Below are 25,804 nucleotides of genomic sequence, written 5' to 3'. Positions count from 1 at the left end.
TCTTTTGATTTAGAACATAGGACAGTCATGACCTTGAAACATAAATCCATCAATATGGGAAGTATTACAGATAATTACATAAATGACCTTGAAACATAAATCCATCAATATGGGAAGTATTACAGATAATTACATAAATTACATAAGCACATAGTAACATAGTAACATAATACATGCTAGAAGTATATGACAAGTAACAATCAAATAATCATAAATTGAAAATTTATAAATGTCCATAAGTCCATTGTCCATTAGTCTCATCTTGTGTGAGGAAGTCCAATGATTCCTGCTGGTTTTTAAAGTTCTTTAACAGTCTTCTTATTATCCATGCTCTTTCAGTGTCAGATGTTTCTTAGATCTTCTCCTTTATTTTGAGGTCTTTCTCTTTTTCTGTCTCTCTCTGATGGACAAGGCGAATATGACTCGTTGGCACCCATCTGATTCCTTCTCCTGCTGAAGAAATACAAGCAAACCCTCTCTCCCAGGCAGTTAACCTATCTAATTTCCTTCTATTTACCACTTTCTAAATCTCTTCTCATCATCTGACAATTACATTGGAGTTGTTTGCACTGGGCACAGCCCTGTTGGTTTAAAAGGTCTGTATTCTCCCCAAGTGTAATCCATTTTTGCAATCTGATTGCCTTTTGACTCACTTATCAGGTAATCCCTTTCTGCCATGTGATTGCTTTTCTGCTGGTTGATTAAATCAGAGTCCTGACCTTCTAAAGGTTCTTTGGGTGTAGCATTAGCTGCCATCATACCCCAAGTCTTTTTTGCCTGGGGCCCTGGACCTGGGCCCCTCATCCCGTTTCCCTGAATTATTCTACACTCTGATGCCCAATGGAGTCCTCTGTTGCATTTTGGACATGGGGTTTTAGGTCTTCTCTCACCCTGTCTTCTCACTGTATCTCCATACCTACACTGAGCTCTTAGATGTCCAATTTTTCCACATTGAAAACATCTCCGAGTTTCTCTAGAAGGCCCTTGCCAGGAGGGACCCTGTCTTTCCACATTCATCATTGTCTGGGTGTAAAAAGCATTTGTTCCCACTGTAGCACAGCGTCTTATGATCTCCTCTAAAGGAGCATCTTTGTCTAATCCCCATATAATTCTTTTGCAAATCTCATTGGCATTTTCCTTACCCAGATGTCTGGTCATTATTTCTGTAGCTGAATTTTCTCCAATAGTTCTTTTGACAGCAGTTTGCAAACGTCCCACAAAATCTGCAAAAGGTTCATTGGGACCTTGCTGTATTTTAGTGAAAGCCTCTCCGCGATCTTTCTGTCCAGGGAGGACACCCCAAGCTTTTATTGCAGCCTTAGCAATTTGTTCATATATTGTCATGGTATAATCAGTCTGTTCTGAATTCTCTCCATACCGACCTTCACCAGCCAAGTGCTCAAAAGTGAATTGTGTGTTAACTCCTATTTCCAAATTGCATCTGACTTGAATTTTACATAATTCATGAAATTCCGCAAGCCATAATAAATTTTCTCCAGGTTCCAGGCATATCCTTGCTATGGATTTCCAATCATTCGGGGTTAGGACTTCATAAGACAAACCATCTAGTAACATTTTGACATAAGCTGATGTAGCCCCATAAAGGGTACAACCTTTTTTCAAATCCTTAATTTTATTCAAATCTAAAGGTGCATATCTTCTCATTTTTTGACCTACAGAGTCAATATTTTCAATCACAGGATATGCATGTATAAAATCACTTATATCCTGTCCTTCTCTCATAGCTTTAACCAATGCTTTTTCTAATCTTGTCATAGGCTTAGGCTGCTTCACAGGCAAATCTGTTTGTGTTTCTGCCTCTTCCCCTCCTCCTTCTTGCTCCACCCCTGAAGGGTTAATTGAGGGAGGAGATGGGAGGTGCTCCTGTTGCTGTTGCTCAGAATTGTACTTAACTTCATTGTTATCTGATTCATCCTTTTCACCTAGTTTAGTTGACACTTCCCCATTTTGCTCCTTCATCTCTTTCTTTAGAATAACATTTTTTAAAGCCATTTGGATTAAATTGTAGGTATGAATTGTATCTTTGGAAACTGAGTTTGGTCTGGAACCAAAGGGTAAAATGTCACAAAGGTAATTGTACTGTTCACCTAATTGCTCTCCTACTAATTTCCACTCATCTGGATCCAATTCTTCTTCCAGAGAAAAAGAAGGACATATGACCTTCACAGTTCTTAAAAGTTCAGTAATCTCCTCTAAAATTATAATCAAGCCTTGGCTTTTCATAACCTTGATGATGCTCTCTAAACATTTTCCTTGAACAGAAGGTGTTTACCCCATTTCACTATAAGAGATTGGTGGTTTAGCCCTTAACAAGTTCCTTATTTATCTATTAGCACGTTCACTTAATCTTTAACAAAGTTTCCTCGTTACTCACGGTTCTGGGTTAGAGAGATTGAGATCTAGATCGGAAGCTTTTCCACTGGAATCAGGACTGTGTCTGTCCCTGTTCGGGCGCCAAATTACGAAGGTCTGGTCTAGCTCCTCTTGTCAGGATAAGCAAAAGTCCTTGCCCCACGTTGGGCGCCAATTGTAGCGAGCTGTCGTCTCCAGAAGCTGCTGGATCGCTCTCTGGGAAGAGATCTGCTGTGTCTACTCAAATCTCTCCAACAGATTCTTCTTCCTATAACGAACCGTTGTCTCCAGGCAGTTGCTGTTAACTCTTGTCCAAAGAAGTGACTTCCCTTCCTGCAGAGAGCCCCGTCAAGCCTGATGCAATTCAGAGTCTTCTTTTTATCTCTGGGAGTCCTCTCTTTTATTCTCCCAGAGAATGGGCGTGGGATAATGCAAGGGCTTCTGGGAAGAACCACCTCAGCCAATGAGCCTGCTCCTTCCATCAAGTCAACCTGAGTTCTCACCTTGTAATTGTCCAACCTGAATTCTCACCTCGTCACTATCCAGACAATCCGAGTTCTCACTTAGTAATCCTAACAAGTGGGGTGTCTCAAATAGTTGTTGGTAGTAGTGGACCATCTGACCTTATGGGTGGAGGCCATTCCCCTTGCCTGGGCAACAGCCTCAGTAGTTGTAAAAGTACTTCTTAAGCATATCATTCCAGGGTATGGGATGGTGGAGCAGGTAGATTTAGGCCAAGGCATCTGTTTCACAGCTAAGATCCTCCAATCTGTGGCCCAAGCTATAGCATGCTCCCTCATAATGTAAAGTGGAGGGTGGATAAGGAAATTAAACAGCAACTGACTGAATTGGCATTAGAGACACAATTGCCCTGGACCAAGTGCCTTCCCCTTGCCTTATTAAGAATTAAAACAAAACCCCTGAAGAGATGTGGAATTGTCACCTTATGAATTGTTGTATGGTCACCCTTATCCAAAAAGGATTCAAAATTCTTCCTTGTATCCAATATTTGAAACCAAGGATTTGTTTTTAAGGAAATATATTATGTCTTTACTGTAACATCTGAAAACTTTACAACTAAACAGGCTTATTGCTCAGACTCCTCCCTTAGGATTTCAACAGTGCATGAGTTCTAGCTTGGAGACGGGGTCCTGGTTAGGACATGGAAGGAGGACAAGCTGACCCTGAGCTGGAAAGGACTGATCCAGATCCAGATACAGCAGTGCTACATAGGAAAGAGAGTGGAATCTGAGGGTGTGGACTTCCCAACTGAATGCAGAGAACAAGCTGAGACAAACATTGAAAAGCAACTGATGAACTGTGCATGTAAAATCTTGATAGCGGCATTGAAGGCTCACTATTAGATAAAATGTCCATTACTGACACCTCCCCCTCCTACAAAACATCCTCCATCAATCATAAGAGTTCCTAAAACTTGTACCAATAATGTAACTTTTCCTCCTCTGATGAATTGTGTTAGAAAGAAAAGAACCTGGTATGATACCCTATTTGGTGGTGCTGGAACTGGTTTGGGTATAGTTAATTCAATAGACCTTGAGACCTTGGCCAGCAGACTGCACAGTGCTGGGCAAGATGTTTCTCAAGCTTTGACTGTAAATGCTCAATAGTTGCCCACAATGATCCTACCCCACCAAAATACGTTAAAATGTCAAGGCCAATTCTTACAAGTTTTTTAATGATAGTATTATTACTAGTTTGGGTTTTACTTGAAATATTAGTAAATTATTTAAGTGGACCAAATACCCTTTACAAAATATGTATACCTTGATACAAAAAGAAAATGCTCAAAGATTGTTGCAATGTGGGATCATATGTTTAATTTACCAGAAGCATGGGAAAAACAATTACCTGAAAATGCTATGTGTATTTCTTTTTGGTGTACTGGAACTATTGTGTATTGTCAAGTTAAGATATGGGATGTTATGTGTTAATTTCATGTGTTACCTTTTGTCTTACCTAATTACTTTGCTTTACTTCATATATATGGATATCCTAAACAGATCTTAAGTTATGAAGAAACTATTAGAGTCTAATCAGTGCGCATTAAATGAACATCGAATACAGACTCTTATAGCTGCAGGACAACTTATCGAGGCCTCTCATTTAGTGACATCAGATACTAACCACCATTGGTATGATTTCTTACTTAGTTCAGGTAGCGCTACCATTTATTTTAATAGTTTAGCTATACCCATAGTATTATTATTACTCTTTCTAGTTATATTATGTATGTGTAATTGTCTTATGTATTGGAAAATGAAATTAATTTACTCTAATTTCACCCCACTAGCTCAGTCCTCTTATTATTTTCGTGATCTTAAGGCCAAATGATTAAGAAATTTAAAATTTCATATTAGGATTATAAGCTCACTCAAATCTAACAGGCCTCAGCTTCCAAATTATGGGAACTTGACCGTTCCATGAACTCTGTATATTTTTGACACTAGATGATAGGAACTAGCCATTCCTAGAGATGTTTGTGCTCCAGAGAAGAGTGGCTCCCTCCCTGGGCATAGACAATTAATAAAGAACTGTCAAGATACAGACGATACGGAACGAGTCAACTAGGGAAGCCCTTCCGTACCCCGCACCTGCACAGATGAATGTGCCAAACCCTTAAATAATTTTTTGGTAAAAATCCTTCTTTGTCTATAGACATGATAAGAAAATTAACTAGAATGAAACAAGACAGTTCTTTTGATACAGCTATATCATTGGTTAATTTGGCTCTTAATGTGATAGAGGAAATGCAAATATATAAAATACAACAGGAGGTAGCTTATTTAGCTGCGAGTCTACCACAATTTATGATAAAAAACAATGCTGCTTGGCGGCATCAAGAAAGTTTGGATCGGATAATGTTAAATAAAATCTCACAGTTATCTGATGTAATACAAATTGTTGTACATCAATAGGCATTGGCCTTTACTCTCACAAAAATCTTTTTTCTCACCTTTGATAAGAGAGAAGGCAAAATGATATTCAGAAGAATTAGTCCCTCAAATTCTAACCTCTAATTGGCTGATAAGCCTTTATAAAAGGCCAGGCTTTCTCATACTCTTGCTAGGGGAGAGAAATACGGAGATGGAGATGCAAAACTCATAATGCACTGGCTGTTCCCTGAAAGGCAGAAAGGTACTGACCTCAGCAACACACGAGCATCGGAAGATCATCAGGACTGTATGCTTGATACCTGTCTCAAATCGGCCTGCAATACATATGGTCATTAGGAATTCTGCCTACCATAGAATAGACAGGACCACCTATGACTCAACGGCCTAACAAAGACAGACAAACTCAACAAAAATTGGTGTTCCCCATAGCTGTTGGTCGCAGTGGACCATCTGACCCTAGGGATAGAAGCCTCTGCTAATTCTCCGCTCTGTTCAGTGCTCTCCTCCCTATGCATAGAATTGAGAAAAACCATAACAACAGGATTATAATAATTAAAATTTCAAATTGGCTAGACGTGATTCTTCTGAGTCAAAATGCCTTCCCTCCTATTTTCTAATTGAAGAAGGGGGACATGCTGGAGTCACTGCCCCACACCCCAAATCCCAAAGAACTGATAAGCAATACAGTGAAGCATGAGAACATCCTGCCTTGAAGGTCATAAAGCCCAGGTGTTAGCAATAAAGCATTCTTTCTTAGCCTGAGAGCATCCTGCCATAAAATATCACAAGGTCACACATATCTACCACCAGATGTTCCTTAATCATCAAACGTTCCCCTAGTCACATAGTCACAGAACTGTTTTTTCAAACCTATACTCTGGAAACATATATAAGCCTTGTACTTTCCTTCAATAAATGAGCTATTCTGCTTTGCACAGAGTTGTCTCCGCCTCTTGCTTTCTTCACCCATTCCCAGGTTGTTGCCTTACTAGCTTTGCTTACAGGTTGCACGTGGCTTCAGACCCCCTTAGTTCGAGACCCGCAGGTCGGGTCAGATTTTTGGTTGGGGGTTTTTAATTTGGTCTTTTTCTAGCTTTTTAAGTTGCAGGCCCAATTCGTTAATCTTCTCTTTCTCTATTTTCTTCAAATAAGCCTCTAAAGATATAAAATTTCCCATTATTACTACTTTAGCTGCATCCCACAGATTTTGGTATGATGTCTCATCACTGTCATTATCTTGGGTGAAATTATTAATTGTTTCTATAATTTTCTGTTTCACCCAGTCATTCTTTAAGATTAGATTATTCAGTTTCCAATTACTTTTTAGTCTATTTACCCCTAACTTCTTACTGAATGTAGCTTTTATTGCATTGTGATCTGAGAAGAAGGCATATATATATATAGATTTTCCTAGTAAGTATTTGACGTTATTCTCCAGCTTTTCATTTTTTTTTTTTTGTTTTTGTTTTGTTTTGTTTGACTGATTCGTGGGTTCTCTTTCACAGTGTGCTAGCACCTAACCCTGTCTGTCCTGGCCTTTTTTCTTCCTCCCCTGGGAACCGACCTTTTCTTTTGAAACTCCAGATTCTCTTCAGCTGGTAAGTTGTGCTTCCAGTCCTTGTGGTTTCTATCAGTCCAGCGTTATTTTTGAGGCTGATTTTAATAATTGGTAATGAAGGAAGAAGGGAGCTTACAGATTCGCCTGTATCTTCTCCGCCATCTTGGCTCTGCCCCCAATTTCTCTTTTAAGAATTTAGATGCTGTACCACTTGGTGCGTATATGTTTAATATTGATACTGCTTCATTATCTATGCTACCCTTTAGCAGGATATAATGCCCTTCCTTATCTCTTTTAATTAGATCAATTTTTGTTTTTGCTTGATCTGAGATGAGGATGGCTACCCCTACTTTTTGGGCTTCACCTGAAGCATAGTAGATTCTGCTCCACCCTTTTACTTTTATTTTGAATGTATCACCCTGTTTTAGGTGTGTTTCCTGTAAACAACATATAGTAGGATTCTGGCTTTTAATCCAGTCTGCTAACTGCTTCCTCTTTATGAGGGAGTTTACCCCATTCACATTTATGGTTAGAATGACTAATTCTATATTGTTTGCCATCTTGTTAACCTCTGCTTATGCTTTTCTCCTTTCCTTTACTCTTACCCCCCTACCCAGTATTAACCTTGTAAACACCACTTGCTTTTCACAGCCCTCCCTTTTTAGTATCCCTCCCCCCCTTAAAGTTCCTCCCCCTATTTTACCCCTTTTCCTCACAATTTCTGTATTCCCTTCCCCTTAGCTTACTCCTCCCTCTCACTTTTCAATGAAGTGGAAGAAGTTTCACCATAAATCAAATATGTCTATTGATACACACTATGTTCATCCCCCTCCTTTCTTTCTCTCAGATATAATAGGTTACCTTTGCCTCTTCATGAGATGTAGTACCACCACTTTTCCCTTTTTTATGATATAATTTCCTTTCCACCTCTAGTTTCTAGGAGAAATTATACATGTGTTCTTTATATATCTTCATGGCAGAAATATAGTTCTCAATATTTCTTTTTACCTTTTTAGAAATCTCTTGAGTTCTGTATTTGAAGATCAAACATTTTGTGTAGATCTGGTTTTTTCATCAAGAATAGATGGAATTCATTTATTTCATTTAATGTCCATCTTCTTCCCTGGAAAACGATACTCAATTCTGCTGGTTAAGTTATTCTTGGCTGCCTACCAAGTTGCTTAGCCTTTCAGAATATCATATTCCAGGCCCTTCATTCTTTTAATGTGAATGCTGCTAGAGCCTGGGTTATCCTATTGTGGCTCCTCCATATCTGAATTGCTTTTTTCTAGCAGCTTCCAGTATTTTTTCCTTTGTCTGATAGTTCTTGAATTTGACCACTATATTTCTTGGGGTTTTGATTTTAGTTCCCTTTCAGTAAGTGATCGATGAATTTTTTCAATATCTATTTTACCCTCTGTTTCCAAAACGTCTGGGCAGTTCTCTTTGGTAATTTCCTGGAAAATAGTGTCCAGGCTCTTTTTTTTCCTCATATTTTTCAGGGAGTCCGATTATTCTCAAATTGTCTCTCCTGGATCTGTTTTCTAGGTCTGTTGTCTTTCCAATAAGGTACTTGACATTCTTTTCAATTGTTTCATTTTTCTGGATTTGCTTGACTACTTCTTGGTTTCTCCTTTCTACTTGTTTGAGTCTAATTTTCAATGATGTGTTTTCTTCATTCACTTTTTTTATATCTTTTTGTAATTGTCCAATTGAGTTTTTATCTTCTATGGAATTTTTTTCCATTTTATCTATTTTATTTTTTAGAGAGCTGTTTTCTTTTTCCAGCTCACTAATCTTGTTTTCCTTGGAGTTGTTTACTTTTGCTAATTCACTAATTTTATTTCTCAATGATTTGTTTTCTTTATCCACTCTGTCTTTAAATGTGTGGAATGACTTCTCCAGGCTCTCTTGCCAAACTTACCTTTACTTTTCCCATTTCTCTTCTAGCTCTCTTGTGAGAGTCTTTTTGATTTCCTCTATGAGATTCTTTTGTACTGAGGAGCAGATGATATACCCCTTAGGGGATTCCTATGGGGACAGTGTGTTTTTAGTCTCCTCAGTATTTGAATTCTTCTCTCTCTCCACACAGAAGCTTTCAATGGTTAGAGCCCTTTTAAATTTTTTGTTCATTTTGTCAGAGCAGGAATTGAAGAAAACAAATTGACAAGAGAAACAATTGGTCTGATTTTTTTGGGGTGGGTGCTGAATGGTGTTAACGAGCTTCCTCTATAGACTGAGGGGACAGTAGCGACGCACTAACAGGACAGCAATGGCTGAGCTGTGTCTGTGCTCTGAGGCTCTGAGGATGCTCTAAATCACTCAGGGTGGGGGTGGGGGTGGCCGGGTCCTGAAAGACGCTAGCTTTGGGGGGTTTTATTCTTTACCTCCAGTGTTTACACTTTTTCTGCTGCTCCTGGATTGCTGCCAAGACGGAATATCCACACTGGGGTAAAAGTCTTTTCACATAAACAGCAGACATCGTACCCCTCCTCCCTCCAGTCTGAGCTGTGTGCGCTGCCTGTCTTGGTCTCCCTGCCAGTCCTCAGTCTGTGCCCAGTCTGTTCATCCCCTCCCCCAAGCAAACACAGACCTTCTCTGGAGAATTTCAAGGATGTCTTCTGTTGGTGATTATTTGTGGGTTTCTTTTCCGGTCAAGCATTAATTCCGAGGCTTGTCATGAAGTAAGTCCTGAGAGAAAAACGTGGAGCTGAAGCAGCTGTCTGCCTCCATGCCACCATCTTGGCCGGAAATGCCTATTTTTACCTATCTTGCTCTTCTATTTCTTAATCTGTTCACTCCTTGAAGAATCTCTCCCTTATCCTCTTCCCCCCCTCTCATCCCCCTTGCCCTCTTTTTTCTTTCTGAACTTAGAAGACTTTTAGACACTTTTGGATATATATATATCCAAAAGTGTCTAAAAGTATATATATATATATATATATATATATATATATATATATACACATATATTTCTATATATATCCATCCCTCTTTAACCCATTCCTGCTGAAAGTTAGCTTTCAACACTATCTGCCCTACCTCTACTAGCTTCTTTTGTATATATTTTGTCTTTTTTTTACCTCATTTATATGAGATAATTACTCCCTTTTATCAGTCTCTACACAGTTTTATATAGGGGTAGATAGATAATTTTAGAATCATTTAGCCAAACCCAAGCTTTCTTTAAAACTGTTGAATTAAAACTGACATCATAAAAGAGCTGATAATTTTTTTCATATATAATAAGTAAATCATTTTACCTTAGTGAGTCCCTTATAATTGATCCATAATATTTGCTTTATATTTTTCCTAGATGCTATATATTGAATTTCCCTTAAATTCTGCTATTTTTGTTACAAATATCTGAAAGTCTTTCAGTTTGCTAAATATCTATTTTTCCCCTTTCAGGATTATACTTAACTTTGCTGCCTAAATTGCCCTTCGTCATAACTTTATCTTTTATGCTCTATGAAATATGGTATTCCAAGATCTACAATCCTTCAATATAGTAGGTGCTAGGTTTTATGTAATCCTTACTATAGTTCCATGATATTTAATTTATTTTTCTTGTTACTTCCAAAAATTTCTCCTTAACCTGAGAGCGTTGAAACTTGACTGTGATATTCCTATAAGTTTTCTCCCTGGAATTGCTTTTAGATGATAACTGGGAGATTTTTTTTTTTAATTTTTACTTTGACTTCTTGTTCAAGAAGTTCAACTTGTTCAACTTCTTGTTCTGGGCAATTGTCCTTGATAATTTCTTCTAATATTGTATCAAGAATTTTTATCATAATACTCAAGCAATTCAACTAATATTATTTCTCCTCATCAGTTCTCCAGATCAGTTGTTTTTCTGATGAAGCAAATCTATTCATTCTTTGTGCAGCAGTGTTTCATAATAATTAAATTACTTTTAAAAATTTTAACTCTGAGGGACCAAAGAAATTTCACTAGCTTTCACAATGTACTCCTTCACGAATACACTTTCACTAAAACAGTCTCTTTTTTTCATTCGAGTTGGTTTTTATTATTTCTTTGTATCTTACAACATTATTAGATTATTTGCCCAATTCTAGTTTTCAAGGAATTTTTTTTCCTTAACTTTTGGTTTTCTATTTCAAATTAATTCATTTTCTTTTAATAATTTTCTTGGATTGCACTTGTTTTGTTTTTTTTTTTTCTAATTTTCCTTCAATCTCTCTTCCTTGATTTTTAAAGTCTTTTTTTGTTTGTTTCTTTGTTTTTTCTAAGAAATCTTTTTTATACTTGGAACCATTGGACATTTCTCATTGAAAAAGAATGGGCATCATTAGTTCCATTATCTTCCTCTGAATATGAACCTTGATCTTCATGGTAGCCATCTATTTTTTTTTCTCCTTTGCTTGTTCATTTTTAATTATTTATTTTATTTTTAGGATTTATTTATGTGATTATGTTTTAGTGTTGAGCTATGGAAAATAATGTCTCAAACCTCAGTTCCTCCTGAGATCTATCCAGGGGTTCAAGGTTAAGCTGTCCTTTCCATTCTTAAGACACCACTAGTGTCCCTGATCATACTTTCCTGCATAAAATCCATGTATCCCTGTGGTCTCTCTCATGTCTATCAACTAAGTTGTCCTCTCTTCTTTGGAACAGATGAGTCCCAGGAGCAGAATCCCAAGTATTCTGCTCATCTACAAGTACCCACATCTGGCAAAGGCTTTGTTGTTATTGTTATTGTTATTGTATCCACCAAGTGTTTGATAGCTTCTTCACTCCCCTGTAGCAGCAACTCAACCAACATATGATCAATACAATTATGTATATTTTAGTAATGGAAGATTATCCTTTTTTAAACGTCCATATATTTCCTTGGAAATATCTTCACTTAATATAGTGTCATTAAGAGAAAAAATATCAAGCAATTCTTCACTCAGATGAATAAACATGGCTACTTGAATTAGTTCATTCATAAATGATATTTATTGACAACAATAATAAAAAGGCAGATAATAATATTAATTTGAAAATATTTTCATATTTTTGGAATTGAGTTTTCTGCTGGCATCAGCAACAAATCTATTCATTCTTTGTGCAATCCAACATTCATAATAATGAAATTACTTTAAAAAATTTTAACTTTGAAGGACCAAAGAAATTTAATTAGCTTTCACAATGTACTCCTTCATAAATACACTTTCACTAAACCAATTTAAATATTTATCTATGACTTCTGAAATAATAAACTAGTTTTGATCACACTCTTATTGCCTTCATAAGTATTTTAAAATATGTTTATAGCTCTTGAAGTGTAAATTTCAAATTTCTTATTTTATTTCCTCTTATTTTACCTAAGTGTTGGTCATATTCATAACATATTTCACAATAGTGTTTTAAGTTATATTCCTTTGGGACACTAATATCATGTCTAGAAATGAAACAGAAATTCTTTCCTTTTTATTTTGAAAAAAATAATCTAGTTCTCAAATTGTCTAAACATGTTAGTGTTCTCCTAGGATGGATCTTTTCTTCTAAAATATGACATTCTTCTAGAATATAACATGATTTATACCCTTCCTATAAAAGAAAAATTTAAAAACATATTTTAGAATTTATATATCTCTAACTTTAAATGAATTTATAATTTTTTTATCTTACATAAGTTGCAGTAGACACTTCTTTCTCTTAACCATTTTTGCCTACAATAAAGACTCATTTAATATTGAAGTGAATTAAGATATTTCCGGCCTACCACTGAAAACAGAATGAAATTCAGTGTTGTATGGATGAATTGCATAGACTGCACTTTAAAGGACCTTAAAAGAAGTATTTGCAATGCAAGGATGGCATGAAGCTTTGCCCCACTAGCTACTGTTAACAAATTTCAAAACAAAACAAGAACTTACTCGTAGTATGAGAGATAGAACACCCATGAGAACTACTGAAAAGGAAGAAATCTCTCCCATACTTACCTCTTTTGATTTCTTACTTTCTCAGACATCATACTCTCTTATCTGCTTGGTTTCCATATGAACCCAGTAGATTGCTTGCCATTGGCATGGTACTTTGCCCACATAAGTGAAAGTTTGACTTAAAATTGAAGGCTGCCTAACCTAAGAAATGCTTTAATACTGCACAGGTGGATCAGTACTTATAAACAGAAATGGATGGCATGACTAAGTGTTTAGTGTGACACAGAGTGTTTAGTTAAATGACAATATATAATTTTCAGTGGCACAATAGCAGCTACCATGCAAAGAAAAATTGACATTTCTACTTTTTACTAATATCCCTTCAAATACTAAAAATATCATTAAGTTCTTTATGATAATTTTTTTCTGGTTAGAAAACAGATTGCATTTACAAAGACAGGAGCTTGGCTGTGAACTGCAAGACTTCTAGAATTGTTTTGCTATTTTGTACATGTATTCATATGTAAAGTTCTGACCTCGGCCTTCCATGTGCCACAAATTTATCTCCAATTGCTGCCAAATGTGCCAACCAAGCTGGGCCTCCCTCCTCTCCTTATTTCCCTGCTCTGAGCTTCCTCTCTGCCAAACACCAAATTATATTGTAAACCACCTCCTCATCTCTTACTCCCACCTGTCACCTCCCTGCCTCTTTCAAAATTACCAAGAACAACTAGATATTTTCGAGTGGAAAATTATTCTTTTAAGATTAACCATCACAACTCTAAGCAACCCTAACAAATGAGACATAGTAAACATAATATTTTTTCACTTTTATAATCATAAATTCAAAGAAAATGATATTTTTAGTTTTAAAATGTAACATTCTCTAGGTTCTATTGCATTTTATTTGTTTTGTTAAATATTTCCCATTACATTTGAATCTAGTTCAGACTGCATTCAAGAGCTTTGTGGAGGTGTGTTTGATATCTCTGACTGAAAAAGTGAGTTTGACTTGAGCCATGAAGAAAACAAGGAAATCTAAGTCAAAGGTGAGAAGGGAGAAATTCCACACATGGAGAGTGGCCAGTACAAAGATGTGCAGATCAGTGCATTGTATAAGGGAGAATAAGATGGCTACTTGTACTGGAGAAACACTAAATGTATAATTGGAAATAATGAATAAAGCTGGAAAAAAAGAGAGTCATTATTTGTATTTGTAGGAGATGACTTGAGGCCAACTTATAAATGATTTAAATAACAGAGTGGTATATATTTTATCCTAAAGGTAATAGGGAACACCTGGAGTAGAAATATTGGCCTAGTCTTAAGGTTGCATAAATAGATTTGTATGATTGCTCCTAAAAAAACAGACACACACACAAAACCAAAAATCCTCCTAGTTTTTTTTGTATCACTTAAAATAGCATTAAATCTTTTATTCCATTTATTTCAGCTTTTATCTTTAGAATTTCTCTTTTATTGTTGAAAAATATCCTAGAGTAGTGTACTTATATATATATATATATATATATATATATATATATATATATATATATATATATATATGTATTGTGAATAAATGTTTTATTTCTCTAAGGTTTTTCTTCATTCTTTGATATAATAATAGGTGGTTTTTTGTTTTTGTTTTTGTTTTTTTTAGTTTAGGGAAATTGTAGGTTTTTCATTATAAGTCATTAGGTTTATTTTTGAAATTTTTTCTGATTTTTTCCATTCACACAAATACAGTTTGATATAAACCTGAATGGCTATCTTGCTTCTCTAGTGGTTTTGTTTGTTTGTTTTTGCTTTTCTAGTGCTTTCTTTGATTTTGTTTGGTTTTTCAACTTTAATTTTTTGGTTGTATTTTAAATTTTAAGCTGGCTATTTTCCTCCTACCCTACCCCACAAGAAAAAGTCCACCATTACATATGTGTGTGTGTGTGTGTGTGTGTGTGTGTGTGTGTGTGTGTACACATTTTATACTTCTATTTCAATTTTTCCTCTAGAGGTAGATAATATCTTTCTTCATTGATCCTTTATAGCTGATTTGAGTATTTATAATACTCAGAATAATTTTCTCATTCACAATTATTCTTTAAATAACATTCTAGTAGATAATATTCTTCTATTTTTTTCTTCCCTAATTTTAAAAAATCAATACCATATTCTAATCATAAAAGGAATTAGGTCCATCTTTATCTAAATTTTATAAATATTACATATGGATTAGTTATTCTTGGAAAATTTGAAAGATGCTAGAAATTAATTTGGGTCAACTGCTTTAGATTTTTTATTCATTTTTTTGTTGAGTTAGTCACTAGTACCATGAGATAGTTTTAATTTTAAAAATTCAATTTCATTCTCTTCACTCCTTTTTCATCATCTAAAATTATTTTCTTTAAATGATTAGTTTTTTGTATCAGTTTTGATAACATAGTTTTGTAATCAGTATTTGTTTTCAAAAATTTAGTTTTTTAAAAATAGCAATTTATAATTTCTTAATTACAAAATGGATTTTGTTATTTTTGTATTTTTTTGTTTCATTTTTTCATTTTGTTAATTCATTAGTTTTCTCCTGATTATGATTAGATTTACTAATGGTTTGTCAGTATGATTGCTCCTTTTAAAAAATCTGATTTTTATTTATCATCTAAATTGTTATTTCATCTTTTATTTCATTTATTTAACTTCTTATCTTTGTAACTACTTTCATTTTAACATAATTTTGGATAACTACTTGGTTCCTTTTCTGATGCCTTTAGTTAGAAAATTAATTTATTAATAGTAACATCTGGCTGTGTCAATTTAATACAAATATATTTGTAGATCATAGATTTTAACTTGTAATGTTTTTAGCATTATATTTAAATTTTGCTCTTTTTTCTTATTTTCTCTATGATTATTTGGTATATTGATCTTCATTTTACATATAATATTAAGATATTTGTTCATATTATAATTATTTAATACTTTTTGCATTATGATTTTAGAACCAAATAGGTATAATCTTATTATAATCTTCTTATAGAAACATGCTCACTCCATTCACTATACTATCAATGTATATATACAGTTATATAGATGTATGGTTACATATATATATTATGTGTATGAATATATATGTGTGTGTGTATGTATGTATGTATATATGTATAACATATATATATTATGGGCCAGAACTCTGTACTTGAAACAAGGATTCTTACAAAGTGTTAAGTCAGTGGAATTGATAAGACAATGGTTATCTAGGCATGGTGCTTAATAGTTCTCTAGTTCAGTACATGTACTTAGTACTCAATATAATTCCACAAGATTCACACCAGTGATAATGTAATTATAATAGAGCATATAAGACAAGAGGACTGGAGGTGGGAGCTTAAGCTCTTGGAGCTAAGGAGAGACATTCATTCCATCTCACACCACCATGGTGGCTGGCCTTCTGCACTTCTCCACTGAAACCAAGATTCCTGAAGGGCCTAAAGAAAGCTAACTGGGCCCCAGGCAAGGAGACAATAAAGAATTTGGACTTTATCCCTGGCTATTTTCGTGGTAATTACTCTGCGGAAACAAAGGCTGCTCCAACTAGAACATCCAGTCCTCTTCTCTTCTCTGGCTCTAACACTGGCTGAGTTTGTCCCAGTTTATATGCTCTACTATAATTACATTATCATAGGTGAATCTTGTAGAGCTATATTAAGTACTAAGTACATGTACTGAACTAGAGAACTATTAAGCACCATGCTAAACTAGATAACCATTGGCTTATCAATTCCACTGACTTAACACTTTGTAAGAATCCTTTTTTCAAGTACAAAGTTCTGGCCCATAACATATGTATATACAATTCAGTCTTTTTTTAATACACATAGGATTTCTCTACACAATAGCAATATATTTGCTTTATTATAATATACTATTATGCAAATTCTTACCATAGCATTATGCATATATTTTAGAAGAATTTGTTCATCCATTTGCTTTTTAGTTCTCTGCATATTTACTTTGTAAAGTACTAAAATAATAGTTTACATTTAAACTAGTTTAAATGTATGATTCTTTATTTTTAATCATTTTATTTTATTTTAGGGTACAAAATATTGTGGCCCCCTATAATTACTAAAGATTATTAAATTTTTTCTTCTATCATTGATATTATTTTTTATAAATTTCACTATCATTTCACTTGGTGCCTAAATTTTTTTGCTTTACCCCATTTTTGTCATTATGTAATCTTTGTTTTGTTTCTTTCCATTTTATTTCTATTTAGAATCCATTTGACTATATTGAATTATTGCTGTCCTTTCTGAAAAAAATAAAAACAAAACTTGAAAGTATGTTATAATTTAAAGGAACTTTTAATTTCAACTTTTTAATTTAAATTTTTTTTGCATTAAATGTGTTACATAGAAGCAAGATTTTGACCAGTTTTGTTTCCTGGTATAATTTAGAAGGGTTCATAAATCCTTCAAGATCATTATGCCTATTGATATAAGAAAAAAGAATTGTTTATTTTCTTTTTTTAGATGTTATCTTAGCCAATTATTTCCAAAGTTGAGTATATCTACTCCAGGGAATTTATTAGACAATATGTCAAGATGTGAGAAGAAAATGTCATAATTTCAATTCATACTTCATTTATCAAACATAATAATTTTACTTTATTAATAAATAATATGCTCATTGATCCTAGCATTCTTATTAAGCTTAATGATCATGTGTCATATGTGATATTTAAAGTTTTTTGAGGGGAGAATGCAGCAAACTAGAGAGGTAGATAGTGCAGCAAATAGTCTTCCTGACTTATCTTCATGAGTTTAAATCTGACCTCAGGTATGTTACTAGTTATGTGACCCTGGGAAAATCATTTAACCCCATTTGTCTCAGTTTCTCATATGTAAAATGATTTGGAGAAGGAAATAGCAAACCATTCTAGTTTGTCTACCAAAAAAATCCCAAATGGTTGCAAAGAGTTAGCTGTGACTAAAGCAAGTGAATAGCAACAATGAGGAAAGGGAGAGAATGAAAAGAAATTACCACAGCTTCATTTTTATTCTTTCATTTACTTTTAATATTTTGTAACATATTATAGTTCATACATACCTGATTAAATAGATTTACAGATTATAGTGTCTAATATTAAGTAAATAAGTCCTTAAAAATAGACAAGTGACTTAAAATATTACTTCAGAGAAATCAAGGATTGAATATAATACTAATAATGAAAATAAAATTAAACAAGAAAATGAGAGGGGTGATTCTTCCTTTTATCATAAATTCATTTCTGTAGTAGCCGCATAATTACATAACATAAAAACCATAACTGATTAAAGTTGATCAAAAATTCAAAATTATAAAGAAGCTTATTTGAAATTTGGATTTATTATATAATTAATGATAAATCTAACCATTGTATAATTTGATCCTTGAGATATTCCTTATTGATAGAATAAAGCAATAATTTTAGCACGTTATTAAAAAATTAAATTGGTTTGTTTCTTTTTAGTAAAACAATATAAAAATTCTCAGACTCCTTAAAAATATGTAATCAGCATTCTATAACCTATTTAAAAACTTATAAATGAGAAGTTTTGAGCCCACTTGTTAAAGGTATAATGATAATGAAAAAATATAGATTAGTTATTATTTACATAGCACTTTAAAAACTGTCTCATTTGACCCTCATAACAATCCTGTGCTATAAGATGCTATCATTACTTCCAATTTAGAATTGAGAGTTTGAGACAGATAGAATTGTTGTTTGCTTGATTGTTTATTGTTTAATGATTTGTCAAGGTCACATAGTGAGTAAGTGACTAAGGAAGAATTTGAATTTTGATCATCTTAATTTCCAGTCTTTCACTTTATATACTTTGACACATAGCTACCGAGAAATGCAACATCTTCCATTTAGTTCATATTTATTGAGTAATGTGAATCCACTGGATCAAAGACTATAAAAAATTAGTGACTTTTTTTCTATAAGTTACAACTTATAGAAACATGCTCACTCCATTCACTAAACTATCTAGAATGCATGTTTCATAAACAACAAACTTCCCACTATCCTTCCATCTTCTAGTTATCACTACTAGCCATTTTCCTTCCTCCTTATTTCCCCATGACACAACCTCCCCAGCCACCCTTATCAATACTGGTTGAATTTTAACTCATTCCCTTCATTCACTAGTCAAAAAGGAGAAGTTGGAATATTCTTTGCAACCTGTTTAACTCAGTAACCTCTCCTTCTACAAAATTTATGCAACATCTACCATCAAATCAAAATCCTGATAACTGTTGTCTCCATATATCCAAGTAACTACCCTTAGAAACTTTAATATACATGTTAACTCTTTCAAATATTCTTACCAATCATTTCCTTAATCTACTCACTTTCCACGATTTTTTCCTCCACCTAACTTATATCATTGATCTGGCCATCACTCATAAATATGTCACCTCCATGTTTAAGACTGCTAAAACTTCCTTATCTGGTCATAATCTATTGTCTTTCAATATCTCTCTCTGCCTTTCCTTCTCAAACCTTACTCTTTATCTGCATTGTGACTTTCAATCAATCAACCATACAGTTCTCTTCCAAGCTATCTCCCCTGAAATTATTATTCCTGCATTTTTCCCTACTGTGACTCATTAATGAACTAGTTCAACTTCATAGTGTCCCTTTACAGTGAGTCCTTAATATCTTTATCATATCACCAGTTGTGCCCTTCCAGACTTCAGCCTTAGAAGACTCCCACCATCTGTTGATTTTGCTCAAAAGTGTTGTTGAACAAAGATAAAAAGTCATTTACTCTTTCTGAGTGGATCCATTACAAATTTATGTTATTGTCCAGTTGAGTCCAATTCTGTGATCCCATTTGAAGTTTTCTTGGCAAAGATACTAGAGTGATTTGCTATTTTCTTCTCCAGTTCAATGTACAAATGAGTAAACTGAAGCAAACAGGATTAAGTGATTTGTCATACAGCTATTAATTGTCTGAGGCTGGGTTTGAACTCACAAGTATGAGTCTTCTTCTGATTCCAGACCCAGAATGGTGGATACACTGTACCACTTAGCTAACCCTGCAAATTTATATTATAAGGCCTCAACTGATTCCTCATTGTTTCTTTTAAATTCTACTATATCCCCTTATTACCTTATTATATCATGCTCCACAGTGGCTCTCCCAAACCTTCATTCAGGCTCAAACCTCTCATGGTTTACACTATCCTCTCAGCTGAGAACTTTGTTTCATATTTTACAGAAAAAAAATTAGCTCAAATTGATCTTTTAGACATATTGAACTGGATATGTAATTGTCATCTTAAATTCAACATGTATAAAGCTGAACTCATTATCTTTTCCCCTAACATCCTAATTACCCAACCCTTCTATTTTCCCTATTACTATAAAAGACATCTTTAATCTCCTTGTCCCTCAAACTCAGATCCTACATGTTATCTTTGATTCTTCACTATTTTTTCACCTCCATATCCAATCTGTTGTCAATGAAATGGACAAAAGATTGACCTCCCTTCCCCACCCTGAGTATTAGGTCAAGGGGGCCTCAGTCCCATAAAGAAATACTTACTCAACCATGTTCCAAGAAATGCTTGCCCTATAGAATATTTGCTTAATAATGTCCATGTTCCAAGAAGTGCCTGATCTATGGAATGCTTGCCTAACAATGTCTGATAACCCTGATCTATTTTTTTGCTAATCTATGTTAACACTTGCCCCTACATCCTGTAAGCTCCCCAGCACCCCTTTCTCGAGCTAGAAGTCAAGTCACTGTTGTAACTGCAAGGCAGAACAAGAACTGCTTATAAGCCTGTCTCTACTTGAGTTCGGGATGGAACTTGATCTCTGGATCTGTCCTGTATTTTATTGCTTGGACTATTTTAGCCAAGATCTGTTGATTTTACTTTTACAATAAATCTTGAAAACACCTCTCTCTCTTTCTCTCTCTCTCTCTCTTTCTCTCTCTCTCTCTCTCTCTCTCACACACACACACCCACACACACACACACACATACATACACACACACATTCAATAAATTCCCATGGCTCTCTATTGCCTCTGTAATTAAATATAAAATATTCTCGTTGTTTTAGAACCTAGTGTTAGGATTACTAGGTGAGAACTCAGGTTGTCTGGACAGTGACAAGGTGAGAATTCAGGTTGTCTGGACAATTACAAGGTGAGAACTCAGGTTGACTTGACAGTTCTCTGGCTCAGACTTGTAAAGGGAGTTTACACCTTAGGAATCCTAGAAGGAGCAAGCTCATTGGTTGAAGTGGTTCTTCCCAGAAGCCCTTGCATTATCCCATGCCCATTCTCTGGGAGGATAAAAGAGGCAACATTGGGCCTGGAGAGCAGATTGGACTGGGGAAGGACAAGGGCTGGAGGACAGCACTCCAGGAAGAGGAGAAGTCTCTGCATTACATCAGGCCTGATGGGGCTCTCTGCAGGAAGGGAAGTCACTTCTCTGGACAAGAGTTAACGGCAACTGCCTGGAGACAACGGTTCGTTACAAGAAGAAGAATCTGTCTGAGAGATTTGAGTTGACACAGCAGATCTCTTCCCAGAGAGCGATCCGGCAGCTTCTGGAGACGACAGCTCGCTACACCTAGTCCCTATTTAACTATGCAATTTTCTTACACCTTACTCCCCACCATATACTCTTTGATGTGACTCAGCCTCCACTAGGCCTCCTTGTTACACAAACAAGACACTCCAGGTACTCTTTCTAGCAATCCTGAAAATCTCTTCCCTCCTTCGCATAAGATGTAGAAGAGATCTTAGAGGCCATATAAACTGTTCACTTTAAAGATCAACAAAATGAGGCTTAGGGAAGTTAAGTAATATCTAAGGTACACAAATAAGGATAAATAAAGGGTAGAGGTGTGTCTTAACATGTCCAGCTGAAATTAATTATTTTTTCTCTGCTTCATTTCCTTATGGTAAAACAATTGGAGATGAGAGACATCTGAGTTCAAATTCTGATTCTCTTTCTTGATATTTGTATGACTCTGGATTTTCTGGAGATTCCTTAAAATGAGAGGATTTTGAGAGAAATAATTTAATATTCCTCCTAGGTCTAAATCTTTTAATAAGACACTTATTGAATTAAATCATTGAAACTTTATCATATGGATATATTAAAAAATCATAATTTCCAAAATGATCAGGAACTTAAAAGTAATCACCTTTATTTGTTCCACCCCTATAAAAACCTGCATTTTTCTTTGGCAACAAAGAAAAGCTCCTGGAAACCCTGCAAAAATGAACAAAAAGCCAAACAACCCAATCACATTTAATATGCTGTGATTTATCAGGTCACAGTACAAAGAAAAGGACTGAAATTGCTTAGCCTTTTGTCAAAAAGTTAAACAAAGAAGAAATGATAAAATAATAGGGAAGCAATAAAGTAAATCAGAGAGAAAAGTGAAGATAGGGTTGTTGACAATAATAGAGGTACTGATCAAACAATTAAGGAGCAGGAATCAACCATAGCCTTTGACAATATCTATGAAGAAGAGAAGTGAGATCAAAGAGACAAAAAAATTGAATAGACATGTTCAATAACTTTAATTGCCCTTCAAGATAAGCAATAATCAATTTAAAAGCTCCAAAATTGTGATGAGTACTGAGGATTAAAAAATGAAAATAAAACTATCTGTGCCATCAAGGAGATATATCTATATCTATCTATCTATCGATATATATATCGATAGATAGATAGATATAGATGTAGATGGATGGATAGATAGATAGATCTATGCAGAGAGAGAGATGTTCCCTGATTTGTATCCCCATAAATATGTGTATGTACAAATACTTACATTATATATGTTTATATGAAACACATATAAAAATAATAAATAGAGAAGAGGCACTATAGCTGGGGTATTACGAAAAGTTTCATGTAGAAAGCAGCACTTGAACTTAATTTTGGAAGAAATAAAGAGTTCTAAGTGGTGGAAGGATACAGGTAATGCATCCCAAATATGGGGCAATTAGTACAAAATCATGAAGATGAAAAATGGATGTCATGTGAGAAACACCAAGCAGTCCAGTTTGGCTAATTTATAGGGTGCTAGAAGAAGGAAATATATAATGAGATTTTAAAAATAACAGATTATCTCTAAAGCTTTAAAACCTAAACAGGTGGCTTCATATTGAATCTTAGAGGCAATAGAGAGACTCTGAAGTTGATCAAGTGGAGAAATGACTTGCTGAGATCTGTGTTTAAGAAAAATAACTTTTTTAAATATGTAGAGGGTGTTGAAGTGAGGAGTCATTAGGCATAGAGACTGATTTGGAAATTATTGAAATAATCTAGGTGAGAGGTGATAAGAGCTTGAAGAAAGATAGTAATTGTTTGAACAGAGAGATGGAGTCAGATGTAAGAAATATTGTAGAAATGGCAAAATTTGCTAACTGATTCACTGTGTGTGGTGAAGGAGAGTAAGGAACCACTGTGAAACATGTGAACCTAGAAGACTGGAAAGATGATGATGTTTTCAATGCAATGAAATTATAAATCCAGTGCCAGCATATTTTTTAACTTAGAGAAAAAATACATGAGCACATGCCTAGGAAAAGATGAGCAGGGGAAAATATTGCTGAGTTAGTATAATGTTTGGCTATTTACCCTGTAGGAGCACCAAGACTCAGAAAAGGTTGGCATTAACTTTTTTATGAGTTATGAATCATCTACATTGTTAGAATAACAAATTAAGGCTCTTGGACAATATTATAAACAAGAAGTTCTCAGAAAAAAAGATCAATTTAATTCAATAAAAAATGAAAAATATGTACAACACTATGTCCTAGAGACCAAGGATACAATGATAAAATTAAACTGGCTTGTATTACTTGCGTAATGTTATTGAAAATCTAAATAGTTTTCATAAGTAAATGAAGTTATTTGAGGCATTTTATTTTTAGTCTGGCTCTTGAAAATGAAAAATAGCAATAGAAAAATAGATATGCTAAACAAAAAAGTCAGCAAAATTGACAGTGAAGGAAAAATGTATAACTCATTTCTAAGCATTGTCTATCCCCTGGACAATTTTAAAATGTTAATATAACTGATCTATTTTGGAGATTATTGGCAATGTTTACTTTGCAAAGTGCCTGTGAATCTAATTAATGGTATTTGAGCACAATAAGTGCCCTTATATGTACCCTCTTTTTCAGTTTGTTTGACTTTATGCTTTGTATTATTTCACATTATAAACATTTAGAGATTATACTCTTTGTGAGAAGATTCTTGTAAGAAAGTAAAATAGTTAAATAAAGCTGATAATACGGAACTCACATAAAAGCTCATGTAATATTTTCCATCTTGGCTTCTGTAGCACTCCCTGTGTTTCTATTTTTTTTTTTTTAAAAAGAAGATAAATATATTTTTTCTTCTTCCCACTCCTCATTGAGAAAAACCATAAAAAACAAGTTTCTTGTAATAAAGATGTATGGTCAAGTAAAATATGTTCTCTCAATAATTGTACACTAAAATATATATGTCAATAACATGTTTCATCATTGGTTTTCTAGAATGTTCAGTGCATTGATCATAGTTTTTACAGTTTTCAAAGTCATTTGCGTTTATAATGTTATTGTCATACAGACTTTTCTCTTGGTTCTATTCCTTTCACTCTTCATTAGTTTTTAAAAGTCCTCAAAATTGTTTGTTTTTGTAATGTTTATGGTATAGAATAAATTCTTTTTTTCTATGCCTGCTCACTTCTCCACTTCTCTCTGCATCAGTTCATTTAAATCTTTACATGCATTTTTTGAAATCATTTATTTTCTGTTTGTGGCAGCCCTTTTCATAGTGAATAGAAGCTGGAAGATGAATGGATGTCCATCAATTGGAGAATGGTTGGGTAAATTATGGTATATGTATGTTATGGAATATTATTGTTCTATAAGAAATGACCAACAGGAGAAATACAGAGAGGCTTGGAGAGACTTACATCAACTGATGCTAAGTGAAACGAGCAGAACCAGAAGATCATTATACCTTCAACAATGATACTGTATGAGGATGTATTCTGATGGAAGTGGATATCTTCAACATAGAAAAGAGCTAATCCAATTCCAATGGATCAATGATGGACAGAATCAGCTACATCCAGAAAAGGAACACTGGGAAATGAGTGTAAACTGTTATTCTTACCTTCTGAATCCAATTCTTCCTGTGCAACAAGAAATTCGGTTCTACACACATATATTGTATCTAGAATATATTATAATATATTTAACATGTATAAGACTGCCTGCCATCTTGGGGAGGAGGTTGGGGGAGGAAGGGAAAAAATCTGATCAGAAGTGCAAGGGATAATGTTGTAAAAAATTACCCATGCATATGTACTGTCAAAAAAAGTTATAATTATAAAATAAAATAAAATAAAATTAAATTAAAAACAAAAAAAATAAAAACAAACAAACAAACAAAAGAAATCATTTATTTTTTCATTTCTTTAAGCACAATTTATTTGAAGCAGAAAAAAAACAAAACTAGAAACTAAGAGAAAGCCCAAAGGTTGAGGAATGGTTAACCAAGTTAGGAATTGAATATTAATTGAATGAAGTACTAATGCACTTATATGTGCTACGACTTCAGACTTTAATGAAAACATGGAAGACCATAACTTCCCATTGACTTGGCTTTTTCAAGTAAGTTTCACAAATATCTACTGTCTATAGATTAAAAAACAATGTATGACTGGTCATTTTTTTCTGATTGGTTCAATAATCTTTTTGTAATTTTTAAAAATATAATTTCAGAATCACAGGTTTAAAGAAATCAAAATTGTTCTCTAGCTAGCCAGTATTGTGAAACTTAAATGAGACAATTTATATAAACTGTTTTTCAAATATTAAGGCATTAGATAATTACCAATTGCTTATTGTTGTTTTTGCTGCTGCTGCTATTGTTACCTAAGAGCTCATCTTGACTATTTTCTTGCTCCCTAGAATTTCTACAATGATTCAATCTATGGCAGAGGAAGCTATGCAGAATATATATGTGGAATCAAGAACTAATGTGGAGAG

This window comes from Sminthopsis crassicaudata, chromosome 2 (assembly GCF_048593235.1).
Source record: "Sminthopsis crassicaudata isolate SCR6 chromosome 2, ASM4859323v1, whole genome shotgun sequence".
NCBI classification, from domain to species: domain Eukaryota; kingdom Metazoa; phylum Chordata; class Mammalia; order Dasyuromorphia; family Dasyuridae; genus Sminthopsis; species Sminthopsis crassicaudata.
The sequence above is the reverse complement of the archived record's forward strand: the minus strand, read 5'-3'. Positions refer to the sequence as shown.